Source organism: Megalopta genalis, chromosome 2 (genome assembly GCF_051020955.1).
Source record: "Megalopta genalis isolate 19385.01 chromosome 2, iyMegGena1_principal, whole genome shotgun sequence".
Classification (NCBI taxonomy): Eukaryota; Metazoa; Arthropoda; class Insecta; order Hymenoptera; family Halictidae; genus Megalopta; species Megalopta genalis.
In genome coordinates this window covers 7,667,023-7,685,747 of record NC_135014.1, presented here as the reverse complement: position 1 = coordinate 7,685,747, position 18,725 = coordinate 7,667,023, and the positions used below count along the sequence as shown (strand labels likewise).

Genomic DNA, 18,725 nt, shown 5'->3' with positions numbered 1-18,725 from the left:
GAGCTTGGTGCAAGGCCGCAGAATTATTTGGGGGTCTATTAGAAGTGAAAGATGGGATATGGCATTTTAAACAATGTCAAGTTGCTTGTCTTTTTAAAATGACAACAATATGTAGGAGGCATAACAAATTAACTTCGATCAATAAAAATGCTGCAAAGATCTTAACAAAATTGTCTTTTATATTTTTGTATTAATATTTTCTTCGCGAATATCACCTTTATGATATGCAATTAATAAAATTATGCGATCAATAAAAATGCTGCAAAGATCTTGACAAAATTGTCTTTTATATTTTTGTATTAATATTTTCTTCGCGAATATCACCTTTATGATATGCAATTAATAAAATTATGCGATCAATAAAAATGCTGCAAAGATCTTAACAAAATTGTCTTTTATATTTTTGTATTAATATTTTCTTCGCGAATATCACCTTTATGCAAAACCAATATTTCCTGCATCGTTACAGCAACAAGAGTGTGGTTTAAATGCAAACTTATTTCTTATTTAAACAATATTTCGGAGTTGCCAATGAGATAATAATGTTCTTTAAGTTCTTAGAAGATTGTCTGCTTATATTTCACAGGTATAGCCCGCTTCCAAAAGTATTAGGACACCTGTTTATTTAGTGTAAATTGTAAATATTCCATTCAGTTTGGGTAATATCTGTAAGTCTGCAATATGGCATCATATTGTCGACAGTGCGTATTAAGTTATAAATGTTTGTCACTTCGAATCTGGGGTACATTTCATACTCTTCCATAATATGTTTCCTTAACACATGGAACATACTACAAAATGCATGGAATCAAAGAATATCAAAAATAATAGACGAACTAATAAAGCTGATGCCGAAATTAGTCCAAGAAGTAATGAAAAAATGCGGCGGATATATCGACGGAAAGAAAATTAAATTTTCTTTTATAAAATTAACGTCATCTTTATTACAGCGTAACAATGAAAACGTAAAAATTAACTTCGGAAAGAATTAAAATCTTATACTTTAAGAAGTACGATTTCACTGAAAAGTGAATCTGCAGAAATAGTTTCGAACAAAACTATTCCAACATCGCATTCTTTGTTCAAACATAATTTCTCCAGGTATTTTACCGAGCTCGCCACGTTAGGTTAGGCGAACCCGATGCATTTCACGCACGCCGCCTTGTCATCTTGTTCTATTTGCCTCTTCCTATAATAAGCGGCTAGGCGCGACGCAAAAGAGAGCGTGAAATATTTTCTTGCTCGCCTTTTTTTCTGCACGCGAGCGCGCGACAGGCGATCGCGTAATTGTTTATTTATAACGAAGCCATGCTCTGCCCACGGTAAATAGCCTACGCCAGTCAAAGATTCTCGTGTTTCCCGAGTCTGGCGAGCGAGCGGTTGGCCGCGACAATTTTTCGAGGAGTTCCCGCGATCTTCGCGAGCCGAGCCGGTTGTCGGGGGCTGCTTTCGGGATGAAAAGCCAGCAATTAGCGGACCTCGGCGCAAACACGGGATGAAAAAGAACGAGAAGAAGAAGCGTGGAAACAGACGACTCTTTAACGGACTCTTGATGCGAGCGAGCTTCTCTGGCCGGATCCCCAAATTAAAACCGTCGAGAGGAAAGAAAAAGAGTGCAGCGGTCGTCGGGTCCGTGTTCTCTCCGTTGGCCTCCGTCTCGACGGAGGAGGACGTGTAGATGCATTTAATTGTTAAGTCACTCTCGAGATGAGGGACCGAGGGCAACGGAAAATAGATCGGAGCAGAGGCAGTGCTTGCATACAGACAGATAGAAGAGACAGACTGAGAAGGCTCCTCATTCGTAGCACGGAGCTCGAGATCGCAGTGGGCATCCATTGGCCAGAACTATGGGGTGGGTTGGCAGCGCTATGGGCTACTATCGGCTCCTTGGGGATGTTTCCACCCCTATTTCTACCAACTACCCCCCTTACCCGTGTACACCGAATACACTGGTATAGTTATACAGACTCGTACGTGCCGGGCTGTTGGGTATTGATCGTCGTTGCTTCCAGAATACCACGTTCTACCCATTTCTCCTTCACCTGCAGTAGCACGTCCTTACACATCCTTGTTCTCGTCCTTCTCTCGGTCGGGGGTGCATCTCTCCCCTCTCCACCTCCTCCTCCATCGCCTCCTTCGCCAACCACCTCGCACTCGCCGCCCATCCTGACACGGTCCATGTCCGATTTCTATCTCGCAGTTAGTCGCGGAGTTCAGCCAGAATTTCGATATCGAGATATGTTACGCGATGCCGACACCGAATACCCGTTGTTCGATTTTTTTTACGCGTGCACGCGCTCGTTTTTAGGGCGACCTAGACCCTCGATGGCTCGCTGGACAATCTTGGGGAGGAAGAAAGATTGTTTTGGAGTTTTTTTGGGGAGAAGCCTTTTTAGGCGATACGTTCGCGAACGATGCTGTTTCCACAGACGCAGATCAAAATTCCTCGCTCTGAAAGTGTCTTCTTTATAGTCTTCTTAAAAATTATCACGTAGACCCTGAATTATCTTTACTCTTGTAAAGGATTTTTTTTATATATAAATACTTTATCCATTATTGTTGAACATATGACGTTTCATTGATAATGTGACATTTAAAGAAATATATATTTTTAAAATGTTCAGGAAAAGCGAAGGTGTTAATTTTAGCCCAAAGAATGTATGCCGGTTAAGATAACTGAACGAGGTAAAGAATGGAATACAAGACAATTGGGAGAATTACGTATGATACTATGATATGTGATATAGAGCAAGTTTCAAATGACATGCCGATAAAAAATATTAAAAATTATATGTATTAAATAAACGTCGGTTTTTATGCAAAATAAAACTTCGCTGCATGAATTTCAAGTACCAAGGGTCAGATACAAAATGATTGCGTTTAATCGTTCTAATTCGATGTTTCTACTGTTTTGTATTTTATCTAAGCTTTCTTTATAAATCTATAAAATCCATATGGTGTCTAGGAACTAGTAGATTAAACCGTGATTTGAACATATATTTCCAGTCAGTTTATTTATTATATTTCCACATCCAGGTTTGTGTTACAACTTCACACCAATTTCTTCACTTTTCGAAAATAATTTATCCTCAACAAACAAATAAATAAATCAATCTATAATGCAATCCAATACTAATATAATCATCTCGTGGAGGACAAATGGACTTATATGCGTATCACCTAGTCGGCGAAAATCCGTGACAACCTCTTTACGAGAATATTTGTGGTGCAGGGAAAAAGTAAGAAAGGAATGGAGGGAAGAGAGAAGAAAGGGTGCAGCAAAGGATGATCCGCGGGCGCGAAAACCGCCAGTAATCGAAGACTTTTATCTTTATTGCCGAAATTCCACGTATCTTTGGGAGCGGAAGCACCGATGGAAATGAGGACATTCCGTTCCCCGGCTGGATTGGGTTTCGACGATTAAGGATCCTTCTAATCCTTCCAGCCTGACGTTGTATTCTGCGGCCACTATTTCTCCCCCTCATTCTCCCTTTTTAGTGATCTTTCTCGTGTACCTTTCGTTCATCGGAAACTCTTGCTCGAATTCACCGGATTCACAAATAAATACGCTGACGAATTGTGGAACTATTCCCAACGTTTCAGCACAAATGTAGTCAATGTTAAACGTGTTGCGAAACAGTTAACACGTTTGTTGCTCCGAATATCTCCACTAAATCACGTAACTTAGTTATCTATTAATCAGTGATTTAGTTTACGTCATTGCAAAAATAATCATTCAGTTAACGAGACTATTGTTTCGGATGCTACTTCAATTCTTTTAGATCGTGCAGATCTAATTGAAATTTCGTTTACGCAGGTACGTTGTAACAAAAATGAAATTGTGCCTGCCACATACGACGAACATGGCAGTCAACGCGTTAAATAGGGACTGTATAATGTATGCTATTACTCGTAAGTGCTTGCCCCCGCGTTGTTTACTCTTTTATTTTTATCTTGACTTGTTTCATGACCCTTATTATAAGGGAAGCCAGTTCACGCGAAAGACCCTTTGTATTTTTTTAAGTGTAATGAACAGAAAGTTACTATTTCATGTTACCTCCTTTAAAAAATGATGTTGAACAGCTACATCGCGGACCTTTGCTTTTCGTCTGAATTGCAATAAATTGGAAACAAATAGAAATTTATTTTCTTTCCTAATAGAAAAACTAATCAATTTTTCTAATGCTTTTATCGTTCCTCTGTTACATTCATAAGATCCGCCGTCTATTAATAACATTGAAGAAAGAATGAAACTACTAAAGGAACACGTTGGATGCAAAAAACGTGTCCGTTATAAATCGTAGAAATAAAATCCTGATAACGCGGATAATATCAATTGAGCGACGCAGAAAGTGAAATGAATAAAACACGAACTTCCGAGGTTCGAGGAATCCCGAGTATAATTCCATAAGGATTTAATGGAATGTGTTGCGGTTCAGCCGCCGGAACAATGGCAAACCTTTTCTACTTACTCGGTTTTCCAATGGAAGCGATCGATCAAACACGGAATATATGATGCCGGATTTAATCGGCCTGAATTGATTCAATTGCCAGTTATTCGATTACACTATTCTTCCGTGATGGGAACAGACGTAAGAATTCACTTCGCAATGAATTTATATTTTAATATCAACAGGAAGAGATTGTCAATTCGTTTTCATTTGATAGAAAGAATCTGTTCTCCGTTCCATTCGCTTGATCTACGTATTAAAAGGACAGCGCATATTATATAGCAGCAGTTCTTTTACACATTACTTTGAAATATATATTGCAATTCTGGTTACCGAATATTATTTATTATCGAATACTTGGATCTTCAATGTGTATGTCAGCATGTGCTCCCTTTTTATTTAATGTATTTTCACAGTAATATATTTTTGTCGATTTTGTAATAATTGTATTTAGCGGTCTATACAAATATTATTGATCTAATATATGTATGTACTGTGTGTGTTCCATCAATTTGACATATTAAAAAAACTGTACAGATTATGGGAAAAATTATTCGATGTATTATCTTGAAAATTAAATTAAATTGTGGTGACTAAAATTTCTAGTCGTTTGAACGCATATTTTAATTAATTTCTCAACAACTGCATTTGTAAGATAAGATAAGATAAGATAAATTATGTTTTCATAAAATCGAATATTTTTCATGATGTTAACAAATTATAATAAATGCAGAGATATATACTAATATTAATATTATATTGTAATATTAATGCTCGGACAGTGGGCCATGTTTACAACGATACAATTGTTATTTTTTGTTATTTTTTAGATACTTCTTGCAGATATATCAATCTTTCTGTTGCTCTCTGTAAGATAAGATAAATTCTACCAAGGGATTATATTCTCAAGCAAAATTCATTCGCTTAGTATGGTTAGAGGACATTTATTTACACGTTCATTGTTAGAACATTTATTTGTACATTTATTGCAAATTGAAGCAAGCTAATTTCCTTTCTAGTTGCAGTTAAGTATGATGTTCTTCTATTTCATTTTCCTAGAAATTAATTAACGATTTGCTACGCTTTCAGCTCTCTAGGTAGGTGGCCTCATAATTCATCAGAGTATTTCTTATCTAGGGGTGGAAAAGAAATTCACGTCTTCGCGATAGCGCCTTCTCATTGTCTGGGACGGGGCGGGGGTAAGTTAGAATGGTAGATGCTTAGGGTGGGGCGAATGGTGCGGGGAAGCACGTTTTCTAGAGAGGGTAAGACGAGACTAGCGGTGGTGGTGGTGATGGTGGTGGTAGTCTAACATTTGCAGGGGAATATGAAAGGGGTTTTGCAAGGAAAGGCGGGGTAACAAAATGGCCGCGGCCACCGACGTAGGGGAAGTAAGACATTTATCCGTAAACAACGCTGCATTGGCTTTTGCTCTTTGTACTTCGAAAAAGTAACTAGCACTCGCTCGATCGAAAATCCATGTTAATTCCTTGGAAATGTCTTTTGTTAATTTTCGTATTGTTATAAACTAAAACTCTTTAATTTTCACAAAATCATTCAAATTCACAAATCCCTTTTTGCGACCTTCTTTTTTACATTTAATAGAACTACCATTAAATTTATATAATTTGTTTATTTATTATATCAGACTTTGTATTAATCCTTGGACTGCGGTTACTGGGTCATTTTTTCTCACTCAGTGTATTTAAATTCTCACCTTTTTTTTTACTTAATTTTTGGTAATTAAATTAAATGAATTGCTGTTACATTAAGAGCAATAGAAAGATTGATATATCTGCAAGAAGTATCTAAAAAATAACAAAAAATAACAATTGTATCGTTGTAAACATGGCTCACTGTCCGAGCATTAATATTACAATATAATATTAATATTAGTATATCTCTGCATTTATTATAGTTTGTTAACATCATGAAAAATATTCGATTTTATGAAAACATTTTCTTGTTTATTTTGGTTAATTTAATAATCATTTCCACGCGAGAGTTGTACAGCCACGTCACCGAAATTATGAAATTATTAATACGAATAGGAAGATTATTTCGAAGGACTAGTGCTGCTGTGGCTGCGCCGCTGTTTGTACGATTTAAAATTGCTCTCAAATACACGAGACATCATTACATTAATTATTCGTAAGTTTATTTTGAAACATCCTGTAGACACACTGTGTCGCGTATCGCAAATGTAAGTAACCCCGTGGTCAACCCGACATATGCTTCTAAATTAACTCCGGGTCTATTCTATTAATTAATCTCATTACTTTAACATCTCTGCGGATCTGCTTTCCGAAATTTACATCTTTTGTCTTGGAAACGTGTCACCGTGTTTGTCTCATTTCTGAATAGATTAAACGCTGACGCTGACTTAAAATCAATACATCTAATTAGACAAAGAACGTACGAACTTTTATTATTATAATTGAACTATTAATTAGACGTTAATGGTAATTCGATTTTGCATGAAATATAAATGTGAAAATGTTCTATCGCACTTTGATTCAATCTCTAACATTGTAACGGCTATTTCGTTAAAACCACGGACTTTACATAAAGAAGATGGATGTGTAAAATTGATGGTTTTTGTAGAAATAAAAAACTCAATGATCTTTGGATATGAAAATTTTCACGTTTAGCCGTGTCGTATCTTACAGAATCCAGAGACATTCGATCAAACATTTGCCTAAGGTTCCCGACACGATCACCGTATTATTAACGTCGCAAGCTCACATCAAATTGTGGTTAATACCCAGCCATTCGGTAATCCTTTATTATGGAGCGGAGAGCGGCATTAGCATAAAAACATAATTATGCAGGTGCGTCAGAGTGCACCATCCATAATATTCTGTAATAGCGGGTCCGATAAGTTGAAAAGAGGCTTTTACATATTTCGTTACTATCATTAACCATAACATATTTTAATGTCATACATTCTTCTCTCGCTTGTCATTTACTAATATTTATATTTTAAGAATTCTGGGTAGCAAACAATATTTTGTAATCCTATTTGTCAGATATGAATAAACAATTTTGGAAAATAAGCTGTATCGAAACATCAGGATCAAAATCATATATAGACAGAAATCAATATAAGCTTGACACTGTTGCTTAAATAATTTGGAAAGGGCATTGTATCTCTTAATATTCTACTCTTTTCATTTTATACTTAACCCTTTGGCGGGCGCGCCTCTTTTCATAACGCCATCGAGCGTTATGGCAGGGTAACGACAGGGTAATTTCAAAGAAGTTAGCATTTCATCATCAAATAATCATTATTCACGATGCGACCAGGATTCAAATGTATATTCTATATGTTTTATAAGCGTATTACAGTGGAATATTAAATAATAATCGTATTATGTATTAACAATTTAGATACGCACAACACCGGGGGTAAAGAAGGGCGTAAAAACTGAAGGCCATACCGCTTTAAGAGCGTTAATAAACATATTAAACAATTTAGATTCTCAAGACTTTTAAACGATTTTCTCATTTGAAATTAAAATACCGTTAACGATTATAATTGCTGCTAATTTACAACACGTAGCCGAAGACCTCCAACTGATAGAGTTTTGCTCCAATTCTGCAAAGTTTTGCATGCTTTATTTTCATAAAACTTGCCCGCGTGCATGGAGTGGACGGGCGCGGCTTAATTTTTATAAAGTAGACTTTATATAAAAATCCGTAACATTATTTATTTATTTATATAAATATTATTTTCATAAATAATTTTAGCGTTGTATACAAAGAAGATCTGTGCATTCAAAGAAACCTTGAAATTCTTTACGATTAAACTTTGACATGAAACTGCACGCGATAATAATGACAAGTATATATTAAGTTATCAGCTGCTATATGAAATTCTCCTGGCAAAGAAATAGAACAGGAAACTTATCTATCTTGTTTACAATATCGAATCTAGAATATAAAAATTACAAGCTATCCAATTAAAAATGCCAGCTGGTTTGATGACCCATGCATAACTGATTTCAAGACGAAAAATTCTCAAAATACTCGTTAAAAATCAATATAAGAACCTTGTGTGTAATCCATGACTCATACCAATGATTAACACTGCTAAAAAATCTAACAATACATTGTTACGGCTTAATGAACTGTATCTTTGGAGATTATTTTCCTACCAAGCCACCGAAACAGGTGATCAACACGTCGAAACCACGTATCAAGGGCAAGCCCGTAGCCATCCTCGCAGCGAAATCGCAACCTACGCGCTGACAACCATGATTTTTCCGCGCGTACTGTAACGAGGGTCGCGCGACGTCGTCGATCGCCAGCCCGTGGAAGGTTACACGGCTTATTGAACAATTAAACGGAGGGCGCAGCACGAAAAGTAGCCCGGCTCTGATCCGAGAAGGGGCCCGGGCTCGTCTTCTCTTTTTCTCATAGTAACGAGCGATCGTGAAAGTACGATCGGTCGGGGTTGCGCGATCGATTCGGTAGTAAAGTGCCACCCGGTACTCGGGCGGAAAATAGCGTTCGGTGGATGTTGACTACAACCGCTCTACCCCTTCGACAACTTGAACGAGAATGCCTGGTTGGATGTATATAGCTTTACAGGAAGTCACTCTGTACCTTCGTTGAATGACCAGTACACGTGGCCGGGCTTTACGTGCTGGTGTGTTCCATAAGTATACGCCGCCGCGGCGCGTTGTGTCGTTGTGTCTTTCCCGTGTGCCGAGGCTAGGTTCACAGGGTTGCATGAGCGCGAGCGCGCGCGCCTGCACACGTTCATGTACGCGTATGATACGGACGTACCTAGATACGGATGGACGGGCAGGCTGGACAGAGATGGTGGTAGCTGCCCGGACAGAGAAATGAGAATAGTGTCGGTCTACGAGCTGAGTGGAGTTGGTGAGCAAATTGCTCAAAGTAATTAATCGCTTTTGCCGGGTTGGCTTGCCACGCTGCCGGCTGAAGCTCATCCAAGGGGTGGCACCAGGTATCCTAGGAAAAGCTATCGAGGGACTCCGGTTAAAATGGCTGACTTAATGAGGCTGCTGTCTCGGTACACCTGCAGAATCTTCGAATGACGATCATTGACCGTTTACGCCGCCGCCTGTCAACATGGGTCGACACCCATCTTGAGGAGACGCAACCTCTTGCATCCGGCTCGCCGTCCACCAGAAAAATCCGCCCCGACCCCATCGTCTGATGGGGTTTCTATAACCGGTTCGGATAACTAGCCAAGCCTGTCCACGGCTCCGAGCTGGATCATGAATTATAAAATAATTTTGTAATATGTTGTGTATTTAATATGTGGTTTAGTTGCGTCGGGAACAGTGTTTGTCGGGTATTTATTTTGGAATCATCCTGCTTTGCGGATATATGTGGTCCGCGCAAATATTGAATCGTTGCCATGTAAAATTGGTAGACCGTTATTACAAATTCCCCGGAAAAGCGATTACATGCGACCATGGAAATAAATTATGTGATGCGATTATTAAATCCGTGCGCGCCGCGCGCGTTGTTATAAACCATGTACTCAGCAGAATATCGAATTAAAATATTTTAGGTAGAAATGCTACTTCCGACTTGCGTATGTCCCCGGCCATTGTAACCCGATGATCACACGCATGATAAACAGTGTTGGCCGCGATTATCCTCTTTCGGTGGCTCGTCGATCCTAATTCCGAGCCTCCACTCTTCTTCTTCGACGCAAACATCCTTTTCAAAAGTTGCTGAATAAAGTATCGACGATGACATCGACGTACTTTGTCAGCTTATGAATACTTATTTTCAGCCTGCACTTATTTATGCGACTGTGCAATTTCATTGTAAAGTACTCTCAATAATTTCGATTTATCGAACACGATTTTTCTCGCAGAAGCAGGCAATCCGTGGTCTACCGATTTTGGTGTTCCTTCGTCTTCGACGCTGACGACACTACCACGAAGAGATTTTTCGTTAGCAAGCTGGCGAACGAAATCTTGACAATGGCTCCTCCGTCGCGAAAACTCCGGCAATAGCAAGTTTCCGGTGTGCATCGACACTCTTCAGGGAAACATTCCAAAACCGAGTGGCCACGACCTGAAATACCGCCATATCTCGCGCCAAGGGAGATCCGGAGATTGTTACTCCTTCTCGCGAGAGGCAACCAGCGATATGTGTATGCTTGGATTTCGGCGTGTCTGCCCGTGTCTGTGTGTCTGTGTATATTGCAGCTGAAACTCGTAGAAATTGCAACTAGCAGCGCTTGCGCCCCGCTAAACGAGAGGACGGAAAGGGGGTGAAAAGCTCGAAAGAGCAGGGAGGGTGGCGGAGAGTGCAAACGCAGGATAAGACGCAGACAGGTTGCTCGACGAGCAACAAGGAAGGGCGAGAAGGAACACCGGCTGGAACAAAGGCGTGAATTTGTTGAGCGCTAGGAGGAACAAGGAGGAACGGGAGACAAAGCGATCCCGAAGGAAGACGCCGGACAACGGGGGATAGAGAGGAGGGCCTCTGGGTTGATGAAAGATGAAGACAGTTTGCGTGACAAACAGAGTGCCGGGAGGCACTGGAAGGGTACGAATTGGGCAATAAGAGACGGACTAATTGAGCAGCTGGCAAATGGAAAAACTCGGAAGAAGCGTTCTGCGAAGGACAAGAATGAATCGCTGGGCGAAGACGCGGGTACGAGAGGATAATGCGCGGGGGTGGAAGAACCGGGGATACGGAGGAAGCTCGGCGATTAAACGAGGACAAAGGTATACCGCGACCTGGCGGAAGGAAAGGGACCGAAACGGAGAGAGGATAAGATGCAGACTGGCGCTGGTTGGACGAGGAACAGGAGAGATAGACGCAAAATAGGTACGCCGGAGTAAGCAAGGATTAGAACGAGATGCGAATATCTGGGCTTAGCACAGCAGCCGAAGGTGGGGGCGGTTCGCGGAGAGGGAAGGGGATGTTTACAGCGAAAAGGAGGAAAAGAGGACTTGAAAGGCTCCCCTCCATCGGGGGAAAAGCTGGGTCGTTCAGGAGGCAGCCGTCAGGAGTCGACGCCGCGAGCTTTTACGTGCCTCTCGAAGAAGAAGAAGAAGAAGAAGGAGACGAAGAAACGACTTTCCACCTCCAGAAGGCGATTGCCTCGGGTCACCACCACCACCCAACGGAGCCTAGAAAAGGGGTGGTTGCCTTCATCCGCGGAACTGGGCGCGACTAACCTCTATTGATCGTAAGAAGACTTCCACACCTACAATCCTCACACTTTCATGCTGCAGCCTGTACCGGGTGGTTCGCATGTAAATAAATGATCGGGCTGCTTTCGCGCACTACGAAGCTTATCTTTGCGGTTGCGTTTTTTCTTTTTTTCAGTGAAGCGTCACATTTTCCGTTGACATCATTCTTGACATTTTTGGAGGATCCTCGTATGAAACTGGCTCGGCTTATTCGAATAGTCGTGTCGATACAAATAAGCAAAAAAAGGAGAAGTTTATGGACCTGTTTATAATTTTCTCTGAGATCTATAACGAACGTAGTCAACTGTAAAAGGTCTCGTTTGAATGAAACCTAGCTAATACTCGAGTCAAATTGAAACCATATTTAAATGAAGAGATGTACAGAGTCTTCTAATGTCTTAACTACAGCTGATGAAGAAGAAGTTTATGAATGTTATTATTTTCTCCAAGGTCCACAACGAATATAACGAGATACGTTGCCATCATCGTTATTTGCAAGTTAAGGAGGCTAAGCTCGATAGTTGTTGAATTTTTATCTTTTGTTTGGGCCCACCCGTTAAGTAGTAGATCCATTCAGATAGGTTTTGCAGGTCTCCACGGTAAGAAGCGCAGCTTCGGCCACGACATAAGAACATTGTTGCCGGCGATGGTGGTGGCGGCGATGCAAAGGGGTTCGCTGGAGGTTGCCAGGGGTGCAAGGAGGGGGCGAGACGGGAAACTAAGTTGTATTGATCCAAGGTTGCAGGGGTGGAAACCAGGCAGGGTTAGTACGTGTTCTTAATCGCCAAGTGACCACCCTCACTCTTCCTCTTTCTCTGTCCCCCTGGTTTTCCTCTCTTCCTCGGTCTACGTCTCCTCTTCCTGTTTCTCCACCTTCCAACCCCCAACCAGCGCTATATCCGACCGGCTAAAGGGGTCTCGCTTCTCACCCTCGAGAGAACCGGGACCCTCCTTCCACCTTCCGAAATCGCCGACGCAATTCTGGCCGGGCATTGTCTCAGGATTAGGTAAGGAACAACGGTATTGTTCTCTGCTCTATGATTCGCTGTTGCAACAATAAAAAATCACGCCTCCGTTGAAAGCTTTCTGTTAATTGTATTTTCGATTCCGCCGACCCTCGATGTTTTAAATTTCGAAACTGAGGGGTGGTCGTCGTAATAAATTTGTGCTAGTTTCTCGTATTAATTAAACGAGTATGTAATTGTTCTACGATATTCGAGTTAGGAAATATTTGTGGCTGAACATAGAGTTTTTGTTATAAGATGCGAAGATTAGTTTACTGAACAGTTTATAGTTAAATATCATCAGGTCTCTATAAACCTCTGGAATAAAATATTAAAATCGCGATTCGTTGATAACGTAGCAATCCAAATACTTCTAATACAGTTTTAGAAAGCTAAAATACGTTTCGACGAATTATTTTTATGCTCCGCGGTCGAACGCAATCCCTGTCTACCATTGTTGAATTTGCAACTCCAATTCGCTTGGAACAGCAGAGAAATTCTAGAATTGTTCTCGCATACGATGCAATAATATGACATAAACGTAACAAAAGTCAGTGAAATAAGTAAAATTCAACGTCGAGACTTTACCTCGACAAAGGAATGTCTTCGAACGAACGGGATCTCCGTTACCACGAGATCATAATCTCGTTACGGGTCCCCATGCCGAAGATATTCAACGCGGCGTAGACAATTTCATTACAGTGCCGCTCCCCCTCCACTATCCGAAATGGGGCGTTCAGTTTTCCGCGAAAAGTGAAACGAGCCGCGGTAGTTCGAAAGGCTGACAGAACGTGTCTAGCAGCATATTATGTCGCTTAAAATTCAAAATGGTGAAAGACACCCGCGGAGGTGTCAGCATTAATTGGATTCGGTTGAAACTCGTATGTTACTGTCCGCGCCGACTGGGAACACACAGGAAAGGAATGGCGCGAGGTGCCACATGGGGGGCAGCCAGGGGGTCGAAAACACGATTAACGAATATGCCGGTCGCTTTGCTTAAATTTCAAATTGGCCAGGTCAGATCGCAACCGAAATTGTGTATAACTGCTGTCCGTTCGGTTGTCGCACGGAGTAAATTATTGAATAATAATTTGAATTATGGAGCATAATTAAGCGTCGCTTTTATTCGCGTTGGCCGCAGCGAGGTAAAGTGGGGGTCGGCTATCTTTGTAAACATTCATATTAATAAACGGCGTGAAATGAAATGGGCGCCGTTCAGCGGTTAATTAAGCGGACAAAGACAATTTCTGCGACCGATCCGTCCGGGTGACAATTCTATGATTGCAAGGAAGAACGCCGGATATCGCATGTTTTTTCATTTCTAAGATATTGTCGCTTAAAGGTCTGATCACTAATGCTTCGTATTAGTGGTGCCTCCAAATTGCATAATTTTCATTGAGTCTATTGAATTTGTTTTCACGAGTCTACAGTTCGATTGATACAATAGCTTAAATTTTTTGAAATTATGACATGCGGCGTTTTTCCTTGCAGCTACAGAATTGTTCGGGTGAAATAGATTCGCTTTAACTGGCGATCGATAGAGTCTTCCAGTCGGGGGCAGGTTCTCCCAAAAATTCTCTAGACTAGTTCCAGAAGAGGACACTGTCTCACGACCTTCGGACCACGTCCGAAATTCTTCCCCTCGCGAGAAGTTACCCTCTTCGAAATCCGGATTCTGCGGTCCAGGGATTCCAGTAGAGGAAGCTGACCCGTGGGATTTTCGAATGCAACAGTGCTAGAGGATCCTCTATTTCTAGTTTTTCCGCTCCATTCTCGAGTGGGGATCTTATGCTTGCTGCGGGATACGATAAACCGTGTTGCATCTCGTGGAAATGTTAACGTTACGTTTTACGATACAGATTCACAGATTTGTTATTTGCGGACTGTTGTGTGCAGAAATTATTTTTTAAATAAAGTTCAGATTAAAGAAATGCCTGAAGTTATTTGATCGAACAAAAACACGTTGGACAAGAATTCATTTCTCGTTTCCTTTCAATGTACGAAGGAGTTTGTCGGAAATAGTCGTTCAATTAATTCAGTCTGGATATCACGGCTCGGGCAAACACCGTTTCTGAATTCTTCTACGATTAATCATGTTTCTAATGTTGGCACAACGTAACACTTAATGGACGTTTTCCCGACTGCATTATGCTTTCGGCGGGGATATTCAATTCTGACAAATTAACTTAGTTCGCACTATTCCTGTAGAGTAGTGTAATTTGTCAGGAAAAATCACTGCGGATTGAAATGATTGCAAGGGACTGTTTTGTATTTTACACTTATTCAAGTTTATTATAAATGCGTAAAATCGTCTGCACATTCTGAGTCTACGACTGCTAAAATCATCACCTCACGAACGTTGGAACTTAATCAATTAATTTGAAATTTAAACATCGTTCTCGTAATTATTATTATCGTTAAATAAGTTTGACCGAAAACAGTAATAAATGCGAACAACTTTTTAAATCTTACGAGATCGATCAAAATGACAATTGTCGTTTAGTTGGGAAGCTTGGAATGCGCGAAGCATACGGTTACTTTGCACGTACCAAAAGTAGGGGATTCACATTTGCTTCTTAATTTCCGTCCCGTTAGGATACAGAAAGCGGCGCGTTTAGGCGAGCGGAATTCAGAAAAAAGGTCGACGCGATGGTGCCGGTTTTTAATTTCCGCGCGTATGGTCGGCAAGCAGAACGCATCCCGGAATGATTCCCCGTGGCCGAGGACGTGTCGGTCCGTTCCACGGCCGTATTCGCTGTAACACGGTCCCGCAGTTACAACTGCGCTGATTGTGTAATTTCTCGCGTTGCTGTGATAATATTTCCGCGTTGGCTCATTGGGAGGCGCGGTTCGGCCGCAAACAAACCCCGAAACAACAATTGATTCCGGCAAACACGTCGCGTCGAGGACTCGTGCAAAACAACGAACAAGGGATTTTCTTGCTTGCCATCGGACAGGGGGCCGGACCGGCCACGAAATTTACGGGATTGTATCCGTGCGAGGGGCTTTTTGCCCGGCCACGACACGAGTTTGCTTTGTCGTTAATTACGCGCTGATAAGTTCTCAACTCCGTCGCGACACCGATTTTTTGCCGATCCTTTGCTAAACTTGTTGACCGCGCACCAACTAAGACTCTTCCCTTTTTGCTTGCACCGGAGATTTAATTCCGCAGCCCGATCTCTTTTTCCTCGGCTCGAACGGATCGTCCACGGTGTCTTTATCCGCAGGAAATTCTACCAGAAAATCACCTTCGAGCGCACGATATAACTAACGGTGAACGAAGACTTTTAATGACACGTTGTTCCCGATAATCTAATAAAAGTCAATTGTGTAATGGGCGAATCTCCAATGATTTTAAACCTTTCGTTTCCTATAATACTACATCCCTAAGTATTACCTCTGATGCATTCGTTGAGTAATCAATTGTGTATCAATCAAGATTGTGTAAAATATAACGTGCAAATGTCATTTTTGTTCCGGAACTGATCTCGTACACATAATTTAGCCACTTTAAAATCGTTATTAATTGAAAATTGTAGATCTGCGGATCATAATCATGAGCGATAAAACATGTGAAGCTTCGTGACAAATTCCCGTCCTGTTGCGATGCTTTTTAATTCGCTCAGCGTGTTGTTAATTTGCAGCGTGTTCGGTTGAGTTCGATATGAACAGCCGACCGAACGCAAAGTCGGACAATTTGCTATTTAACCCGTGAACGCGATGCTTTTACTGTTATTGCAACGTAAAAGCCGTACAACCCTTGAATTACCATACCCCTGGCGCGACACTTTCTCGCGTAACTACATCACGGCTCTATGAACCGAGGTACTATTTAGCTAATACATTGTGTCAATTCCATCCTTTCAATTGCGAAACAATATCAGAGTTAATTTTCTGTCGACGGACTTCCGAATCCTGTTGATCGACTAATTGAGAAAGTTTTAGAATTTCTCTTTAGAAGCTCGGGATTAATTATGTACATGCTAATTATAAGGAGCCGGAACAAGTGCCATTTAACGCCACCGACCGGAAAACTAAACAACCTTTTAAACTCGGATACGAAACGTGCAGGCAATTCGAAGAAGCTCTCCTTAATTCGCAAAACAGGTACATCGATCGTGTGTGTGTGTGTGTGTGTGTGTGTGTGTGTCCGCGTTTTAAGCGCATTTGTAGTTTTACTTAATGTCCCGGCACAGTCCTCGAACGGAGTAAAGTTTCTTTGAAGCTGTTACCCTGCGAAACGACCATTTGATTACATTTTACTCGCCCCAGATTACGCGAAAGGAATGCGAATTGGATTACAGTCCAGTAGGAGTAATTTAACTCCTCCTTGAGGGAAGACCGGAGAAAAATACGAAGGAAATTCTAGAAGCTTGACCATCTTCTTTGCAGCCGGAGTGGCGCGTTCGGTCTACTCAGGATCCTCGGTATGTCTCTCGAAAATAATTACACTTTCTACTTTTACATTTTCTAATACCCCATTTCCACGTTTTATTCGAACACCGTTTAGCCAACGTTGCTCATGGAATATTATAAATAAAACAAGTGGTACATTGATAAGATTGTTTTGGTAGGACAAAAATCACGGATTACTAAATTTCAATCAAATCTTTCGTTTTCGATTGTTAGATTGCAAAATCACCTTCTGCCTCGATTGTAAGAAACAAGGATTAAATAAAAACGTATGTCCTCTTCGAATAGTTTTAACGAATTGAAAGTAATGCAACAATATTTAATGGATACGAATATGGCTCGTGAATATGGCTAGAATATGGTTTTTAAGGCGTAACAAAAAGTAAATAAGATTGCGAAACTGTGAAATTAATATAGGAAAGTGAGAATACTCTTATGCCGTAACCTATTAAAATGATTAAAAAGGAGGGTTATAGTCACTTTTAACATTCGCCTCTGACTTGCTTGATTTTCATAAAAACTATGATTTACTGACAATAGAATGGATGAAATTCAAAAAGTAGAGGCACAAAATAAGAGAATCTGGACGCTTTGCAGTGAATGATTGAAATAACCGAAGAATATAGCTAAGGGATAAAAATAATGTTACTCGCCCTGAACGTGCAGCGGGACCGTATTATTCACGATGCGTCCAAATAAATTCTATTTGTTCATTCGACGAGCATCAGGATCTGGTTCAAAGTTCGCAGCGAGCGCTTTCGTCCCGAAAATCCTGTTTTCCATCCGAATGTCGGCCCAATCTTAATCGGCCGACGGAAATATGTTGCGAGATGTATAATCCTCCGTAGGAAATGACGTCATCACTCAGTGCAACGTTAGAGGGAGACAGGAAAAGGAAGACAGCGGCGGGGGCGGCGTGAACGTTCCACGAGGAGCCGAAGGGGTTCGTTCGCGATGGAGAAAGAGGCTGCTAGGCGGATCCGCGAATTAGACAGAGATAAATAGAAGCCGTGATAACCTGTGTGCGATAGTCTGTGTGTGAGAGGTATTGCACGCAGAGGGTGCACGCCAGAGACAGATCGTGGGAGAGAGAAAACGCACGAGGTGGGCGAGTGCTGGAGAAAGACAGGGCGAAATTGCGAGACAGAGAGAGGGAGGTTTTCGCGAAATCCCGGCAGGTAGCCTTGGTTGAGTTATGCTCGAATTTCCCGTCAACACATCCGATGATGTCTACGGTAATGTAACCGAAATGTATGAACGTTTCGTACTGCCACGGTTGCACGTGTAAATGTCCATCGTTGCAGCCCTCGCGACGCTCTTGCGTGTAACTCCACGCACGATCAGAAGTCCGTGTCACGAATCGTACGATTTACACGCCGATAAGCGCGTTGATTATCTGTTGCCAAGAACTTTCCATGGGCCAGACACATTGGCACTTCCCATCCGCGGTTTTTTATCGTCTTTGAAAAACTCTGATTTCCCGTGCATTTTCGAGCAATCGATGGAGCAAAGTACAAATAATTTTTATACATTAATTTTGAGGTATGAACAACTGCAAATAATTTTTGGGCAATTTTCGAGTGAGACGAGATAATAGATTCTCAGCGTTTTGCAACTCTTTGGCTAGATGAAACTAGCAAATTCATTTAAACGTAAGGAGTACA

At 41.2% G+C, this 18,725-nt stretch overlaps 1 long non-coding RNA gene across 1 annotated transcript in view; it reads right to left on the bottom strand.

Annotated features, from left to right (window-relative positions):
- LOC143263876 (uncharacterized) overlaps positions 1-18,725 on the bottom strand; it is a 35,056-nt gene that overhangs the window by 7,207 nt on the left and 9,124 nt on the right. The window lies entirely within an intron of this gene.